Here is a 6,000-nt window from a genome sequence, read left to right as displayed (position 1 = left end):
TGTATCATAATCTGTGTGGCGGCTGAAAGGAAAATGCAGCTCTTTGAAAAGATTCCTGACAGAATCCCTAGCATCTAACCCAGTGTCTGGTGCAGAGCAGGAATTGAGTGCATGTTCGTGGGTTCCGCGAGTGAACCCCCTTCTTTGTCCTTGGGATCATGCCTCATCCTCTGGATGACAGCAGTGCTGATCCCTGAAGCCTGACTATTCCGGGCTCCTGGATCAGCTTCCTCTGGCCCACTTTGACTAGTAAGAGGTGCTGGAAGGAGATCGAGGTGGGAGGAAGGAGGAAACTGGATATTTCTTCCTTTAACCTTCCCTGGACAATGTCATCAGCGTCAGCTGCACCTGCTCCATGGCTCTGGTTCCTACCGGCACCTCCTCCATGCTTCCAGCATCTTGGTGTGACCCCTGCTGTGGGGTCTGGCAGCACCGCTCTGCTCCCCACCTCCAGCCCAAGGCGGTAGCAGTTTCCGCTGTTGGTCATTTCTGGGTTGCCTCACCGAGGCTTGTTTGGCGGCTCAGCCTCTTCTATCATCTGTACGACCAATTTCCCACATTAAATTCCCTCTGTGTTAAACACCCCAAGTGATTTCTCTTTTTCTAGTTGGACCCTGACTGGTAACTTTTCTTTCTCTCCTTCCTCCACTGCACTCTTCTTTTTATCTCATTGCAATAAGATAATTTGAAGGCCTATGTCTTATTTAGTGAAGGCCAAGGACAAATTGCAGTGGCAGAAAAATCCCATGATACAGGGAGAGCTTAAAGAACACATGTGTTTCTTTCTTTCTTTTTTTTAAAATTTTTTTTGTCATGTGGAGCAAGTAGGCAGGCTCTGTTCCATGAAGTCCTCCAGGGATCCAGGTGTGGGAGGCTCCACCACCTTCAGCACATGCTTCCAAAATGCCTCAGTCATCCCCCCCTTTCCTACCCAGGCAGAGGCGTAAGGAAGTGCAGAGGAGCCACATATGACTCCTCTTGACATCTCACTGGCAAAACTCAGTTCCCAGGTCAGCCTAGCTGCAAAGGAAGCTGGACAAGTCCCTGCCCTGGAATAAGGGAGAGCATTTGGTCCCCACCACAGTAGTCTTTAAGCTGCTTGAGAAGCTGCTGTGTGGTCCTTGCCCACTAGGATAGCACCTGAGTCATAGTAAGCATTTAATAAATGCTTGTTGAGAAGAGGGGAACTGAGCACTTCCGGGATCCCCACTTCCCAGCATGAGGATGGCCTTTCATTCAACTGCATTGGGATGCTTCAGGCGGGCTGCAGGCCATGGGTTGGAGGTTTGTGTCCTTCCACAATTCACATGTTGAAGTCCTGTGCAGGATGTGGTAGTGTTAGGAGGTGGGGCTGTTGGGAGGTAGTTGGCACTGAGTGAATGTGGGGCCCCCATGAAGGGATTAGAGCCTTACGATCAGAGGAGAAGACACCAGAGCTTCCTCTGACTCTGCCATCTGGGAACACAGTGAGAAGATGGCTCTCTGCAACCCAGAAGAGAGCCCTTCAGAACCAGGAGAGGCCGGGGATAAAGCTCAGTTATCCCACCCGGCACCTCCTCCTTGTGCTTGCCTCATAAGCACAAGGCCCTGGGTTCAATCCCAAGGACTGCACAAGAAGAGCATAACTGTGAGAAACAAATTTTTGTTATTTAAGACCAGGAATTGAACTCAGGGGTGCTCAACCACTGAGCCACATCCCCAGTCCTTTTTAGTATTTTATTTAGAGACAGGGACTCACTGAGTTGCTTAACACCTCATTTTTCCTGAGGCTGGCTTTGAACTTGCGCTCCTCCTGCCTCAGTCTCCCAAGCCACTGGAATTCTGGGTATGCACCACCACGCCTGGACAGACTGTGGTATTTTGGAGCAGTACAAGCAGACTAAGACAGTCAGGTTGAGCCTGGTTACAGCAGAGTTGTCCGACAGGTAGTCTTTGCTGTGGCCTAGTTTGTCTTTTCCCAAGACAGCCACGTCCTTATCTTCAGAAGCGGCTGATACTCAAACCACTTTGCAATATCTGTGCTGTGTGGCCCCCAGGCAGTGCCCCTCACATAGCAGCATTGCTGGGTCCCCTGGAGAAGAGAAGATAGAACAGCTCATTTCTCAACGTGTCAGGCCTGAGGATCAGCTGCTCAATGTAGCCACAGATTTAAAAGTAACCTGAATGCCCAATAATAGATGGCTAAATAAATATGATCCCTCCACACAATGTCATACTTGGCAGCCATCAGAGTTGACTTTTTAAATTTTTTTAATTTTTATTTATTTGCAGTGCTGGGGATTGAACCCAGAGCCTTGTGCTTGTGAGGCAAACACTCTACCAACTGAGCCACATCCCCAGACCTGCAGAAGTTGGCTTTTTAAAGAACCATTGATGATTTGTTCATAATATAACATTGATGTGATTATAATATAATGTTGCATAAACAAAGTGGTAAGATAACCTGCTTTAGAAATTATCTGAGTTTAATTTTCCTGCACGTCTCAAGAGGAAGAGAGCGCACACGGGCATGTCCTGGGAACTTGAGATTCCCTTAGAAGGTCTTGATTATTGAATGAAAGCCTAAATTCCCAGAGACAAAGAACTGGAGTGTCCAGCTCTGGAGAGAGGGGAGTCTTCCCAGGTTGTAGGGATGGTGCAGATTGGCAGGTGGGGCATGTAGCCAGTGCCTGAGAACTCTCAGAGGAATCAGAAGTGGAAGACCAGAGGTTCTTCCTAAAGCTCAGGGTTTGGTGGCAGGGGTGGAGAAGGGGTGGTAGGGGTGATGAGACTCTTTTATGCACCAACTCTAGCACATGGGGACTTGGAGTCAAATGTATTTTTCCCCCCCAGGATGAACCCGGGGTCTTGGGCATGCTAGATGAGCATTCTACCAGTCCTTTTTAAATTTTTTATTTTGAGGTAGGTTCTCACTAAGTTGCTCAGGCTGGCTTTGAATTTGCAATTCTCCTGCTGCAGCCTCCTGAGTAGCTGGGATTACAGGTATAACCACTGCACCTGGATAAATTTAATCTTATTAAATAAAATTGATGGGAGGCTATTGTTTGGACTGAGTTCCTGCACTAGGTTCCAATAGACCAGACCTAACCAGAATGTGGTTACTTGTGTTATATAAAGAAACTGAACTTTAAAATAGGCCAGTTTGAAGAAAGAGACAGAGAAAGGGTTTTTTTTTTTTTTGTACTAAGGATTGAACCCAGGGACTCTTAACCACTGAACCACATCCCCAGCCCTTTTTATGTTTTGGTTTGTTACAGGTCTCACTAAGTTGCTTAAGGCTTTGTTAAATTGCTGAGGCTGGCTTTGAATTTGAGATCCTCCTGCCTCAGACTCCCAAATCGCTGGGATTACAGGCATGCACCTCCGTGCCCTGCAAGAGAGAGATTTTCACAGCAACCAGTCAGAAGGAGCGTAGTCAACCTAAGCAGGATAAGGAAGTCCCTTCTGCATTAACCCTATAAAGAAAGTTACTTTGGCTTGAAATGACCAGTCTGTTTTTTGTTCCTTATTTTTGCTTTTCGCAACCCTTTCTTTGCCTATAAAACCTACCTCTTCTGCTCAGCTCAGCGGAACACCCTTCCCTTTCATAGATAGGATGCTGTTGGATCATGAATCACTAACAAAACTCAATTAGATCATTAACTGAACTTGCAGAAATTCACTCCTTTGACAATCTGATTTTGACAAACTGAATAATGAATCATGTCATGAATTGAAGTATCCTGGAGGAAAAGTCAGGTCTATTACTAAAGGCTTTTTTTTTTTTTTTTTTTTTTAATTGTGCTGGGAATGGAACAAAGGGCCTCAAGCATGCTAGGCAAGCCCTGTACCACTGAGTCATACTCCGAGGCCACAAAAGATTTTCAAAGTCATCCCCCAGTGCCTACCCTCCCACTTCTCCACCACTTCCACTCCCAGTGTCCTGAGTAAAGTTGCTTAAAACACAGCACACCCATTTGTTTACATATTATCTGAGACTGCTTTGGGCCTGTATCAGCAGACTTGGGTCATCGCGGTAGAGGCAGTCTGGCCCACAAAGCCTAAATAAATATTCACTGTTTTCTTTGTAGAAAAGTTTGGTTGACCTCTGCTCTAAACAATGATCTCGATTATATAAAAGTACGATGTGTGCATGTGCGCTCATGCATGTGTGCGTGTTTTAGGTAGAGAGTGGTTATCTCCATTGTGGTGTTAGGATCCATATTTTCTATTTCCGTTTTTACATTTTTTCTGAAGTTATGTGGGTTGTACGTAATTCATTCTTTATGGAATTTATTAAAGAATGGAGCATAGCCTGGCATGTCGGCAGTCCCACGGACGTGGAAGGCCGAGGGAGGATGGTGAATTCAGGGCCAGTCTTGACCACTTAGGGAGACTCTGTCTTAAAACTACCAAAAAGGGCTGGGGGAGCCCTTGCCTAGCATGCACAGGGTACTGGGGTCCATCCCCAGTAGGTCAAAAATGCGAAAAAAGAGAGAGAGAGACTGGAGTCCAGCATCTGTTTTCCCTACTAAAGATTTGCTGGTCTGGACCCTGCACGGTGATGCCGAAGGCTGACCCAGTTCTGATTTCTTCTTCCAGCATTTCGTCTTCAATATTTGGGGTCAGGGGCCAGGTTTCAAGCAAATCCGAGGGTGTGAAGATTTCCAGTGAACAGCAGCACAGGCAGCGCTGGAACCCAACGGCTGGACGTGTTCTGGTACTGTTTTATCCCATCCCCAGATTCTTCCTCACCCCCTGCAAAACCCGCCGCCCCGCCTTCCTCGCTCTGCCCCTAATGATTGAACTGTTCTGTTACAGTTGCTGACAACTTAAATCACAGAAATGTATTTTCTCCCAGTTCTGGAGGTTGGAAGTCCCAGATCAAGGCGTGAGCAGGATTGGCTTCTCAGGAGGCCTTCTATCTGTGTCCTGATCTCTTCTTACAGAGACACCAATCATATCGAGCTGGGGCCCACCCTAGTGACCTCACCCTAGTGACCTCATTTAGCTGAAAGACTTCTTTAAAGACCTACCTCCAATCCAGGTGAAGGGGCAGGCATCTGTAATCTAGCTACTCAGGAGACTGAGATGGGAGAAATGGGAGTTTGAGGCCAGCCTGGTCTACATAGCAAGACCCTCACACACACACACACACACACACACACACACACACACACACACACTCATACACACACACATCTATCTCCACACGGTCGCATTCTGAGCCCCTCAGAGTTGGGATTTTAACATATGGATTTAGGGAGGCACATAATTCAGTCAATGACACTGATTATAATGGAGAATTTTGAATTATTTCTCATTTTTATTGAAAGAACCGCAAGGCTTCTTGCTGTTAGTTTGAAGACCGGGTTAGCTGAAGCACCTACGGGTCTCATTCTTGAAAACAAAACCTGCACTTAACCGATGTAAGTCCTTTTTCCTCCTTTGCTTCTTCATTTGCACTGCTGGTCTGGGCCTTCTCGACCGAGACCCTGTATGATCTTCACTCCATCGTGGAGACCAAGTGGGCACCGGCAAACTCCCCTGGTCTGGTAGTCACTCTGTGCCCACAGACCTCCTGGAGGCTCCCAAGTGCAGCCCTGCCCAGCTTGGCCAGAGCGCTTCCTCCAGCCACTGGAGCCCTGGTGCCCCTTCCAGGGCAGGCAAGGAAGGCCAGGGAGTGAATGGTCAGCTTCCCATTGCTTGCTAGGGATGACTGCCGCTGCTTCCCACCAGCCGCCAGGACTCCCCAGAGGGGATGAGCCTCAGTTTCCCACAACCACCTCCTACCCCACACAGCCCTGCCTGCCATTTTTCTCTTCTTTTCTTCTCTTATTCGTGCTTCCTGGTTTCATTTCCCAAATTAACTACTTGTGCTATGGAACCCAGGGCCAGAGGCTCTTCCCACAGAAAAATCAATGGAAAAAACAATGTCTGAGAGAAGAGTGTTGGGGAGAAAGAAAGGCTTTATGCAGAGGCCAAAGAATGGAGAAGAAGGAGCTCTGCTCCCAAATCAGC

At 47.5% G+C, this 6,000-nt stretch overlaps 1 non-coding gene across 1 annotated transcript; it reads right to left on the bottom strand.

The window, feature by feature from the left end:
* Positions 1–2,265: 2,265 nt before the first annotated feature.
* Positions 2,266–2,339, bottom strand: Trnav-cac (transfer RNA valine (anticodon CAC)). Its single transcript has one exon. It is a non-coding gene; the product is annotated as a tRNA-Val (tRNA).
* Between the last annotated feature and the right edge of the window lie 3,661 nt (positions 2,340–6,000).

This window comes from Sciurus carolinensis, chromosome 3 (genome assembly GCF_902686445.1).
Source record: "Sciurus carolinensis chromosome 3, mSciCar1.2, whole genome shotgun sequence".
Taxonomy (NCBI): Eukaryota; Metazoa; Chordata; class Mammalia; order Rodentia; family Sciuridae; genus Sciurus; species Sciurus carolinensis.
The sequence above is the reverse complement of the archived record's forward strand: the minus strand, read 5'-3'. Positions and strand labels throughout refer to the sequence as shown.